The sequence below is a fragment of the Oncorhynchus gorbuscha genome, linkage group LG03 (assembly GCF_021184085.1).
Source record: "Oncorhynchus gorbuscha isolate QuinsamMale2020 ecotype Even-year linkage group LG03, OgorEven_v1.0, whole genome shotgun sequence".
Lineage (NCBI taxonomy): Eukaryota > Metazoa > Chordata > Actinopteri > Salmoniformes > Salmonidae > Oncorhynchus > Oncorhynchus gorbuscha.
Genome location: NC_060175.1, coordinates 17,891,441 through 17,904,607, shown reverse-complemented (window position 1 = coordinate 17,904,607; position 13,167 = coordinate 17,891,441).

The following is a 13,167-nucleotide window of genomic DNA, read 5'->3' as shown; positions in this document are numbered from 1 at the left end:
AGTACACTGCTCCTTTCAGACAATCAGAATTATAGAGGATGAGCTGAAACCACAATATAGCTCATTATTACATCATAGAGGAGCTGAAACCACAATATATGTCATTATTAAATCATAGAGGAGCTGAAACCACAATATATCTCATTATTACATCATAGAGGAGCTGAAACCAGAATATATCTCATTATTACATCATAGAGGAGCTGAAGCCACAATATGTCATTATTAAATCATAGAGGAGCTGAAACCACAATATATCTCATTATTACATCATAGAGGAGGAGCTGAAACCAGAATATATCTCATTATTACATCATAGAGGAGGAGCTGAAACCACAATATATCTCATTATTACATCATAGAGGAGCTGAAACCACAACATACCACATTATTACATCATAGAGGAGGAGCTGAAACCACAATATATCTCATTATTACATCATAGAGGAGGAGCTGAAACCACAATATATCTCATTATAACATCATAGAGGAGGAGCTGAAACCACAATATATCTCATTATAACATCATAGAGGAAGAGCTGAAACCACAATATATCTCATTACATCATAGAGGAGGAGCTGAAACCACAATATATCTCATTATTACATCATAGAGGAAGAGATGAAACCACAATATATCTCATTACATCATAGAGGAGGAGCTGAAACCACAATATATCTAATTATTACATAATAGAGGAGGAGCTGAAACCACAATATATCTCATTACTACAGGTAAGAACCAACAGCTCTGTGACAACAAGACATTATTTGAGATACATTTTGTCATGTTTGTCATTTATTGTCATGTCTTGTCCCTGTGCTCCCCATGCTATTCGTTTCCCTCTGCTGGTCTTGTTTGGTTCTTTCCCTCCTTCTATCCCTCTCTCTCCCCCTCCCTCTCTCACTCTCTCGCTCTCTCTTCTCTCTGTCGTTCCGTTCCTGCTCCCAGCTGTTCCTATTCCCCTAATCATCATTTAGTCTTCCCACACCTGTTCCCGATCCTTTCCCCTGATTAGAGTCCCTATTTATTCCTTTGTGATCCGTTCCTGTTCCGTCGGTTCCTTGTATTGTATTCACCATGCTGTGATTGCGTTTCGCCCTGTCCTGTCGTGTTTTTGCCGTGATTGTGTATCACCCTGTCCTGTCGTGTTTTGTGCCTTCATCAGATGCTGCGTGTGAGCAGGTGTCTCAGTCGACTACGGCCTGCGCCTACCCGAAGCGACCTGCAGTCTGTGGCCGCTTCTCCAGTTGTTTCCCCTCTACGAGTCTAGAGGATTTCTGTTATTCCGTTTTGGACTTTAATAAACTCTGTTTCTGTTAAGTCGCGTTTGGGTCCTCTTTCACCTGCATGACAGAAGGAACCGACCGTAATGGACCCAGCGACTTCAGACGCTCGTTACACTGCCGTCGAGATCCAAGGAGCCATGCTCGGCAGACACGAGCAGGAATTGTCTGCTGCTCGCCATGCCGTGGAAAACCTGGCTGCTCAGGTATCCGACCTCTCTGGACAGTTCCAGAGTCTACGTCTCGTGCCACCTGTTACTTCCTGGCCTGCCGAGCCTCCAGAACCTAGGGTTAATAACCCACCTTGCTACTCCGGGCAGCCCACTGAGTGCCGCTCCTTTCTCACGCAATGTGAGATTGTGTTCTCTCTCCAACCCAACACATACTCTAGAGAGAGAGCTCGGGTTGCTTACGTCATTTCACTCCTTACTGGCCGGGCTCGAGAATGGGGCACAGCTATCTGGGAGGCAAGGGCTGTTTGCTCTAACGATTTCCAGAACTTTAAAGAGGAGATGATTCGGGTTTTTGACCGTTCAGTTTTTGGTGGGGAGGCTTCTAGGGCCCTGGCTTCCTTATGCCAAGGTGAACGGTCCATAACGGATTATTCCATTGAGTTTCGCACTCTTGCTGCCTCTAGTGAGTGGAACGAGCCGGCGCTGCTCGCTCGTTTTCTGGAGGGACTCCACGCAGTGGTTAAGGATGAGATTCTCTCCCGGGAGGTTCCTTCAGATGTGGACTCTTTGATTGCTCTCGCCATCCGCATAGAACGACGGGTAGATCTTCGTCACCGGGCTCGTGGAAGAGAGCTCGCATCAACGGTGTTTCCCTGCTCCGCATCGCAACCATCTCCCCCTCTGGCTTTGAGACTGAGCCCATGCAGCTGGGAGGGATTCGCATCTCGAATAAGGAGAGGGAACGGAGGATTACCAACCGCCTGTGCCTCTATTGTGGAGTTGCTGGACATTTTGTTAATTCATGTCCAGTAAAAGCCAGAGCTCATCTGTAAGCGGAGGGCTACAGGTGAGCGCAACTACTCAAGTCTCTCCATCAAAGTCCTGTACTACTTTGTCGGTCCACCTACGCTGGACCGGTTCGGGTGCTACATGTAGTGCCTTGATAGACTCTGGGGCTGAGGGTTGTTTCATGGACGAAGCATGGGTTCGGAAACATGACATTCCTTTCAGAGAGTTAGATAAGCCTACGCCCATGTTCGCCTTAGATGGTAGTCATCTTCCCAGTATCAGATTTGAGACACTACCTTTAACCCTCACAGTATCTGGTAACCACAGTGAGACTATTTCTTTTTGATTTTCCGTTCACCGTTTACACCTGTTGTTTTGGGTCATCCCTGGCTAGTATGTCATAATCCTTCTATTAATTGGTCTAGTAATTCTATCCTATCCTGGAACGTTTCTTGTCATGTGAAGTGTTTAATGTCTGCCATCCCTCCCGTTTCTTCTGTCCCTACTTCTCAGGAGGAACCTGGCGATTTGACAGGAGTGCCGGAGGAATATCATGATCTGCGCACGGTCTTCAGTCGGTCCCGAGCCAACTCCCTTCCTCCTCACCGGTCGTATGATTGTAGTATTGATCTCCTTCCGGGGACCACTCCTCCTCGAGGTAGACTATACTCTCTGTCGGCTCCCGAACGTAAGGCTCTCGAGGATTATTTGTCTGTGTCTCTTGACGCCGGTACCATAGTGCCTTCTTCCTCTCCGGCCGGGGCGGGGTTCTTTTTTGTTAAGAAGAAGGACGGTACTCTGCGCCCCTGCGTGGATTATCGAGGGCTGAATGACATAACGGTTAAGAATCGTTATCCGCTTCCCCTTATGTCATCAGCCTTCGAGATTCTGCAGGGAGCCAGGTGCTTTACTAAGTTGGACCTTCGTAACGCTTACCATCTCGTGCGCATCAGAGAGGGGGACGAGTGGAAAACGGCGTTTAATACTCCGTTAGGGCATTTTGAGTACCGGGTTCTGCCGTTCGGTCTCGCCAATGCGCCAGCTGTTTTTCAGGCATTAGTTAATGATGTTCTGAGAGACATGCTGAACATTTTTGTTTTTGTCTATCTTGACGATATCCTGATTTTTTCTCCGTCACTCGAGATTCATGTTCAGCACGTTCGACGTGTTCTACAGCGCCTTTTAGAGAATTGTCTCTACGTAAAGGCTGAGAAGTGCTCTTTTCATGTCTCCTCCGTTACTTTTCTCGGTTCCGTTATTTCCGCTGAAGGCATTCAGATGGATTCCGCTAAGGTCCAAGCTGTCAGTGATTGGCCCGTTCCAAGGTCACGTGTCGAGTTGCAGCGCTTTTTAGGTTTCGCTAATTTCTATCGGCGTTTCATTCGTAATTTCGGTCAAGTTGCTGCCCCTCTCACAGCTCTTACTTCTGTCAAGACGTGTTTTAAGTGGTCCGGTTCCGCCCAGGGAGCTTTTGATCTTCTAAAAGAACGTTTTACGTCCGCTCCTATCCTCGTTACTCCTGACGTCACTAGACAATTCATTGTCGAGGTTGACGCTTCAGAGGTAGGCGTGGGAGCCATTCTATCCCAGCGCTTCCAGTCTGACGATAAGGTTCATCCTTGCGCTTATTTTTCTCATCGCCTGTCGCCATCTGAGCGCAACTATGATGTGGGTAACCGTGAACTGCTCGCCATCCGCTTAGCCCTAGGCGAATGGCGACAGTGGTTGGAGGGGGCGACCGTTCCTTTTGTCGTTTGGACAGACCATAAGAACCTTGAGTACATCCGTTCTGCCAAACGACTTAATGCCCGTCAAGCTCGTTGGGCGTTGTTTTTCGCTCGTTTCGAGTTTGTGATTTCTTACCGTCCGGGTAGCAAGAACACCAAGCCTGATGCCTTATCCCGTCTGTTTAGTTCTTCTGTGGCTTCTACTGATCCCGAGGGGATTCTTCCTTATGGGCGTGTTGTCGGGTTAACAGTCTGGGGAATTGAAAGACAGGTTAAGCAAGCACTCACGCACACTGCGTCGCCGCGCGCTTGTCCTAGTAACCTCCTTTTCGTGCCTGTTTCCACTCGTCTGGCTGTTCTTCAGTGGGCTCACTCTGCCAAGTTAGCGGGTCATCCCGGTGTTCGAGGCACTCTTGCGTCTATTCGCCAGCGCTTTTGGTGGCCGACTCAGGAGCGTGACACGCGCCGTTTCGTGGCTGCTTGTTCGGACTGCGCGCAGACTAAGTCGGGTAACTCTCCTCCTGCCGGTCGTCTCAGACCGCTCCCCATTCCTTCTCGACCATGGTCTCACATTGCCTTAGACTTCATTACCGGTCTGCCTTTGTCTGCGGGGAAGACTGTGATTCTGACGGTTGTCGATAGGTTCTCTAAGGCGGCACATTTCATTCCCTCGCTAAACTTCCTTCCGCTAAGGAGACGGCACAAATCATTATTGAGAATGTATTCAGAATTCATGGCCTCCCGTTAGACGCCGTTTCAGACAGAGGCCCGCAATTCACGTCACAGTTTTGGAGGGAGTTCTGTCGTTTGATTGGTGCGTCCGTCAGTCTCTCTTCCGGGTTTCATCCCCAGTCTAACGGTCAAGCAGAGAGGGCCAATCAGACGATTGGTCGCATACTACGCAGCCTTTCTTTCAGAAACCCTGCGTCTTGGGCAGAACAGCTCCCCTGGGCAGAATACGCTCACAATTCGCTTCCTTCGTCTGCTACCGGGTTATCTCCGTTTCAGAGTAGTCTGGGTTACCAGCCTCCTCTGTTCTCATCCCAGCTTGCCGAGTCCAGCGTTCCCTCCGCTCAAGCGTTTGTCCAACGTTGTGAGCGCACCTGGAGGAGGGTGAGGTCTGCACTTTGCCGTTACAGGGCACAGACGGTGAGAGCCGCCAATAAACGCAGGATTAAGAGTCCAAGGTATTGTTGCGGCCAGAGAGTGTGGCTTTCCACTCGCAACCTTCCTCTTACGACAGCTTCTCGTAAGTTGACTCCGCGGTTCATTGGTCCGTTCCGTGTCTCCCAGGTCGTCAATCCTGTCGCTGTGCGACTGCTTCTTCCGCGACATCTTCGTCGCGTCCATCCTGTCTTCCATGTCTCCTGTGTTAAGCCCTTTCTTCGCACCCCCGTTCGTCTTCCCTCCCCCCCCTCCCGTCCTTGTCGAGAGCGCACCTATTTACAAGGTACATAAGATTATGGACATGCGTTCTCGGGGACGGGGTCACCAATACCTAGTGGATTGGGAGGGTTACGGTCCTGAGGAGAGGAGTTGGGTTCCGTCTCGGGACGTGCTGGACCGTTCGCTCATCGATGATTTCCTCCGTTGCCGCCAGGATTCCTCCTCGAGTGCGCCAGGAGGCGCTCGGTGAGTGGGGGGGTACTGTCATGTTTGTCATTTATTGTCATGTCTTGTCCCTGTGCTCCCCATGCTATTCGTTTCCCTCTGCTGGTCTTGTTTGGTTCTTTCCCTCCTTCTATCCCTCTCTCTCCCCCTCCCTCTCTCACTCTCTCGCTCTCTCTTCTCTCTGTCGTTCCGTTCCTGCTCCCAGCTGTTCCTATTCCCCTAATCATCATTTAGTCTTCCCACACCTGTTCCCGATCCTTTCCCCTGATTAGAGTCCCTATTTATTCCTTTGTGATCCGTTCCTGTTCCGTCGGTTCCTTGTATTGTATTCACCATGCTGTGATTGCGTTTCGCCCTGTCCTGTCGTGTTTTTGCCGTGATTGTGTATCACCCTGTCCTGTCGTGTTTTGTGCCTTCATCAGATGCTGCGTGTGAGCAGGTGTCTCAGTCGACTACGGCCTGCGCCTACCCGAAGCGACCTGCAGTCTGTGGCCGCTTCTCCAGTTGTTTCCCCTCTACGAGTCTAGAGGATTTCTGTTATTCCGTTTTGGACTTTAATAAACTCTGTTTCTGTTAAGTCGCGTTTGGGTCCTCTTTCACCTGCATGACACATTTACTGATGAACTGATTTCACCTCATGTGATTTATTATTGGTCTTCAGTTAAAAGGCCACAGTGAAAAGGTAAGCGTCTGGTCTCCCTCTCTTCTTGCTGGTTCTTAACCTATGGTGCTAAGATTATTCTTAACCCAACCCCAAAGTAGAACTGACTCCTGAATATTCTTCCAGCGCACACTGTCGGATCCAAAAGGTTTCAGGAGCACTGATCCATGTGGCCAAGCACCTTGACAACCTGCACATATTTTGTGGGAAGATGCAGGAAATTGGTTAAATGTTTGCTGATTAAGCAAGCAGCATACCACCCTTCATACCACTGCTAGCTTGCTTCTGAGGCTAAGCAGGGTTGATCCTGGTCGGTCCCTAGATGGGAGACCAGATGCTGCTGGAAGTGGTGTTGGAGGGCCAGAAGGAGGCACTCTTTCCTCAGGTATAAAAAAATATCTACTGTCCAAAAAAACATTGCTACATGTCTGAAGTTTGCAAAAGTGCACCTGGATGTTCCACAGTGCTACTGGTAAAATAATGGAACTACAGTTGAGTTGTTTGGAAGGAACACACAACACTATGTGTGGAGAAAAAAAGGCACACCAACATCAAAACTTCATCCCAACTGTAAAGTATGGTGGATGGAGCATCATGGTTTGGGGCTGCTTTGCTGCCTCAGGGCCTGAACAGCTTGAAATCATTGAAGTAAAAATGAATTCCCAAGTATATCAAGACATTTTGCAGGAGAATGTAAGGCTATCTGTCTGCAAATTGAAACTCAACAGAAGTTGGGTGATGCAACAGGACAATGACCCAAAACACTGAAGTAAATCAACAATAGAATGTCTTCAACAGAAAACAATACGCCTTCTGGATTGGCCCAGTCAGAGTCCTGAGTCCAGCATTAAAAATGAAAAGCTGAAATTAGTCAATAAGTAATCAACCCCTTTATTATCTCAAGCCTAAATAAGTTCAGGAGTAATAATGTGTTTAACTAGTCACATAATAAGTTGTATGGACTCACTCTGTGTGCAATAATAGTGTCTAATATGATTTTTGAATGACTACCTCATATCTGTACCCCACACATACAATTATCTTTAAGGTCCCTCAGTCGACCAAGGAGACACAGATTCAATCACAAAGATTAGGGAGGTTTTCCAATGCAGGAAGGTCACTTATTCGTTGAAAGGGAAAATGTGAAAAGCAAACATTGAATACCCATTTGTGAAGTTATGAATTGCTCTTTGGATGGTGTATCAATACAAAGATACAGGCGTCCTTCCTAACTCGGTTGCCGGAGAGAAAGGAAATTGCTCAGGGATTTCACAATGAGGCCAATGGTGACTTAAACAGTTACCGAGTTTAATGGCTGTGATAGGAGAAAACTGAGGATGGACCAACAACATTGTACTTACTTCACAATTCTAATCTAATTGACAGAGTGGCGAAGACCGGGTTAATCGAGCCATCCAACAGCCCTTAGTAGTCATTGTCAAGAAGATGGACAGCTCATGGCGCTTCTTGGCGGACTACAGACAGCTGACCTATGTGGGGCAAGGTGATTCAGTTCCCTCGATCTCCGCAGTAGTTATTGGCAATTGGAGCTTGCCCCTGAAGCCAGGCCGAACACCAACTTTTCGATTGGACAAGGACTGTGGCAGTTCACCATGATGCCCTCTGCCAACCTTAGAGCGTCTTATGGAGCAACTGCTGGCTACAATCCCCCACAACAAGTGTGTGGTCTACCTGGACAACCTCCTTGTTCATGCAGTAGACTTCCATGGATCTCTGGTGAAGGTTCTACTTGTTATTTGGCAGGCAGGACTCAAGCTCCACCTCAAGAAGTTGTCAGGACCCGGTTACGAACCCTGCAAATAATAATGGGGATCAAGGGAAAACAAAAGGTCAAAAGGCACAATGGGGGCATCTAGTGACTAAAAACCGGAACAACCCTGGCCAAATCCTGACAGAATCCCCCCCCCCTAGGAACGGCTCCTGACGTTCCTACCAGCTCTCTCAGGGTGGAGGGCCCTGAACTGATGAATGAGGTCAGGGTCCAGTATGTCTTTGGCAGGAACCCAGGAGCGCTCCTCGGGACCGTAGCCTTCCCAGTCCACCAGATACTGCCAGGACCGCTACACCCGGCGGGAATCCAGTATCCGATGGACGGTATAAGCCGGCTGGCCTCCAATGACACAAGGTGGAGGGGGAGGTCTGTCTGCCGGGACAAGGGGAGAAAAAACAACAGGTTTTAATAAGGAAATGTGAAACGTGGGATTAATCTTAAGGGATCTGGGTAAGTGTAGGCGATAAGAAACTGGGTTAACTCTCCTGGCAACCTTAAAGGGACCGATGTATTTTTGGGACAGCTTGCGAGACTCCACCCGTAGTGGTAAGTCTCTTGTGGAGAGCCAGACTCTCTGTCCGGGGCGCAGGGTAGGCCCGGGACGGCGACGTCTGTTGGCTTGTTGTTGGTACCTCTGTGAGGAACGCATAAGATTAAGACGGGTCTTCCTCCACATAAGCCGACAGCGACTGACGAACTTCAAGGCTGAAGGCACTCTGACTTCTGCCTCCTGGTCCGGGAACAATGGAGGGGCATAGCCAAACTGACACTCGTGCGGGGACATACCAGTGGAGGAGGAGCGCAAGGTGTTGTGCGCGTATTCGGCCCAAACAATGAAGGACGACCATGTGGACGGGTCATACATCGGAGGGTGGTTTCCAGCTCTTGATTCATCCTCTCAGTTTGGCTGTTGGACTCCGGATGGTACCCTGAAGATAGACTGGCAGAAGCCCCCATGAGTTGGCAGAAGGCCTTCCAAAACCTAGAGGCGAACTGGGGACCTCTGTCAGAAACCATATCTTGAGGAATGCCGAAGACTCGGAACACATGATTAATTACCAACTCAGCCGTTTCCTTGGCAGAAGGTAACTTAGTCAGAGGGACGAACCTGGCCGCCTTTGAAAACCTGTCGATAATGACTAGGATAGTAGTATTGCCATGGGATGGAGGAAGGCCAGTAATGAAGTCCAACGAGATATGGGACCAGGGTCTGTGGGGAACAGGTAAAGGGTGAAGGAGTCCTTGCGGGTGGAGGTGAGAAGATTTGCCCTGGCAGCACACGGGGCAGGCATTGACGAAAGTGGCAACGTCTTCTCTTATGGTAGGCCACCAGAAATTACGCCGGATGAACTCCAAGGTGCGACCTACGCCCGGGTGACAGGTGAGGCGAGAGGAGTGCCCCCACAGAAGGACCTGAGTCCTCACTGCCTTGGGGACAAACAACCGATTGGCAGGACCTCCTTTCGGGTCCGGTTCGATAGCTTGAGCTCGTCTCACGGTATCCTCAACTTGCCACGAGATCGGAGCCACGATCTTAGCAGCAGGAAGGACAGGCATGTCCGTGTCATCTCGAATTGCAGGAGCGTAGACTCGGTTCAGCGCATCCGGTTTGAGATTCTTCGACCCGGGCCGATAGGTGAGGATAAACTGGAATTGATTGAAGAAAAGAGACCATCTAGCTTGTCTAGAGTTCAACCGCTTCGCCTGCTGGATATACTCCAGATTTTTGTGGTCCGTAAGCACTTGAAACGGGTGAGAAGCCCCCTCGAGCCAGTGTCTTCATTCCTTCAATGCCATCTTAACCGCTAGGAGTTCACGATCCCCCACATCGTAGTTCCTCTCAGCCGGGGTAAGCCGGTGTGAGAAGAAAGCGCACGGATGAAGCTTCTTGTCTTCACCCCTCTGAGACAGGACAGCTCCAACACCAACCTCTGAGGCGTCTACCTCCACCACAAACGGTTCATCCGTAGTCGGTAGTATCAGGATGGGAGCAGAGAGGACGCGCTGCTTGAGTCCTTGGAAGGCCGTCTCAGCTTCTCTTCCCCACAAAAACCTTGCATTGCCACCCTTGGTTAAAGCTGAGAGAGGGGCTGCCACCAAGCTGAAGTTCTTGATGAACTTGCGGTAAAAGTTAGTCAAGCCCAGGAAACGCTGAACTTCCTTAACGGATTTGGGGGTGGGCCAATCCGCTACCGCCCCTACCTTCCTGGGGTCCATTTGGACTCGACCGGGTTCCACTACAAATCCCAGGAATTGTACTCGGGATGAATGGAATTCACATTTTTCCGGCTTAACGTACAGATGGCTGTCTAGGAGGCGTTTGAGTACTTGTCTGACATGCTTTGTGTGTTCTTGAAGAGAGCTTGAAAAGATGAGGATGTCATCCAAGTAAACAAACACAAATATGTTAAGCATATCCCTAAGCACATCGTTTATGAGCGCTTGGAACACCGCTGGGGCGTTGGTCAGGCCGAAGGGCATCACCAAGTATTCATAGTGACCAGTAGGCGTGTTGAAAGCGGTCTTCCACTCGTCACCAGGTCTGATCCGCACAAGATGGTATGCGTTCCGCAGGTCAAGCTTAGTGAAAACAACTGCTTCCTGGAGCAGCTCGAAGGCTGTGGCCATAAGGGGTAGCGGGTAACGGTTACGGACGGTTATGGCATTGAGTCCCCGGTAGTCGATGCAAGGACGTAATCCACCGTCTTTCTTGGCCACAAAGAAAAACCCTGCTCCCACCGGGGAGGTGGATGGACGCATGAGGCCTGCTTCCAGAGTGTCCTTGATGTAGGTATCCATAGCAGCTCGATCGGGTGGAGATAGGGAAAAGATCCGACCCCTGGGAGGGCAAGTGCCCGGAAACAGTTCGATGGGGCAATCATAAGGTCTATGGGGTGGTAGCATGGTGGCCCTCTGTTTACTAAATACCAGTTTGAGGTCATGGTAACACTCGGGAACTCGGGTCAGGTCGATGGATTCTAAAGACTCGGGAGTAGAACTCGGGGAATTCTGGAAAATACAAGTAGCTTGGCACGTAGGACCCCACTGCTTGATAGTGCCCACAGACCAGTCGATGTGAGGGTTATGGCTGTGAAGCCAGGGGTATCCCAGGACGAGAGGGAACTCGGAACAGGAGATCAAATTAAAGTTCATCAATTCCTGGTGTTGTGAAACTGAAAGTCGCAAGGAGGTAGTGACATGAGTGACAAGTCCAGATCCCAAAGGGCTTCCATCCAATGTAGTAACCCTCATGGGGTCACTTAGAGGTTCAGAGGGAACGCCATTCTCCTACGCCCAGACACCATCCATGAAGTTACCTGCGGCTCCAGAGTCTACCAAGGCTTGAAGGTGAAGTTTGTGGTTGTCCCAAGAAAGGGTGACTGGAATGAGCAGACGGGAGTTGGACGGATGGGAGGAGGTTATGTTTCCCGTTACAGTTCCCCCCGGTCTGTACGGGACAGAGCGTTTCCCTGGAGCCCGGGACACGTGGAACGGAAATGGCCCGTTTTGCAGCAATATAGACAGCGTCGCTCCCTCATCCGGCGGTCTCTCTCAGCCTGGGAGATGCGTCCAATCTGCATGGGTTCCGGTGGAGCCAGCGAGGATAAAGGTGGGGACTCTGAGCTGGGACTGATAGGGGCTAGAGGTCTACGGTTGAGTTCTCTCTCTCAGACGCTGGTCAATGCGTGAGGCCAACTTGATCAGGGACTCGAGATTGTCCGGTGGTTCCCGAGTGGCCAGTTCATCTTGGATAGTGTCGGAAAGGCCTTTCAGAAAGCACACCGTGAGCGCCTCGTTGTTCCAGCCACTCGCTGCTGCCACCGTGCGGAACTGGATGGCATAGTCTGCGCCGACCTTGGTGGAGAGTCAGGAGCTGTTTGGCTGAGTCAGGACCACTGCTTGGGCCTTGAAACACTCGTTTGAATTCCTCAGCAAAGGCAGAGTAGCTGGCACAGCAGGAACTATTGGCATCCCACACAGCAGTAGCCCAAGCCAGGGCTTTTTCCGACAGCAGAGTGATGATATATGCGATCTTAGACCGGTCGGTGGGGAACGACGAGGGTTGCAGCTCGAAGGAGAGAGAACATTGGGTGAGAAACCTTTTACAAGCACTTGGATCACCTGAGAACCGTTGGGGAGGTGGAAGACGAGGTTCAGCCAGAGGGTTAACTGCCATGGGTACGTGAATCTGAGGTACTGGGACGGGAACTGTTGCCGGGGTAAGTCGATCAGATATCTGCTTTATGGAAGTCAGCATCTCCGACAGAAGACGAGAATGTCTAGCCATTAAGGCCTCTTGCTGAACCAGGGAGGCTTCGTGGCATTGGACAGTCTCCTGGTGGTGGGACAGCATGGCAACAAGGTCCTGGGAACTGGCTGCCTCTGGGTTCATTTTTGGCTCTGTGTTTCTGTCAGGATCCGGTTACGAACCCGGGTCTCCGGAGTGAGAAACAGTCACTTAACCAACTGAGCCACGAATAGTCGGCAGAACCCAGAAGATGAGGCAGACACAGCAGTACTTGAGACGGTGTATTTAATGAAGTAAAAAGTGAAGTTCTTCAGGAAAACATGTAACTCCACAACCTCAAAAGGAATCCTACAAGAACAAAGGTAATCCTCCAAGACAAAAAAGGTAAATCCACAAGGTGGAAGGTAAAGCACAAAAAGCCTCAAAAGATAGTCAAAAAACAAACAAACAAGAACAAAAAACAGAATTCCACAAGAAAGTCCACCGGGATCAACAAGAGTTCTCAGAGTACTAGGGCTGGGTGCTAACATACAAACACAGAGCAAAGAACAGAGGAAAACAAAGGGTTTAAATACAATCAGGGGAAACGAGGCACAGGTGCAAATAATAATGAGGATCAAGGGAAAACAAAAGGTCAAAAGGCACAATGGGGGCATCTAGTGACCAAAAACCGGAACAACCCTGGCCAAATCCTGACAGAAGTGTCACCTACTGCAGTGGGCGGTCAAGTTCCAACACTATGTTGTCGGGGCACTGGCCAACCCCCAAGGACCTCTCTAAGTAGAGAAGGTTCTACTCGTTGGCCTAGTTTCTTATTACGGGTGGTGGCCTTTTACAGTCAGAGCCACAACCGTGCCGAGCGCAATGCACTCCAGAAT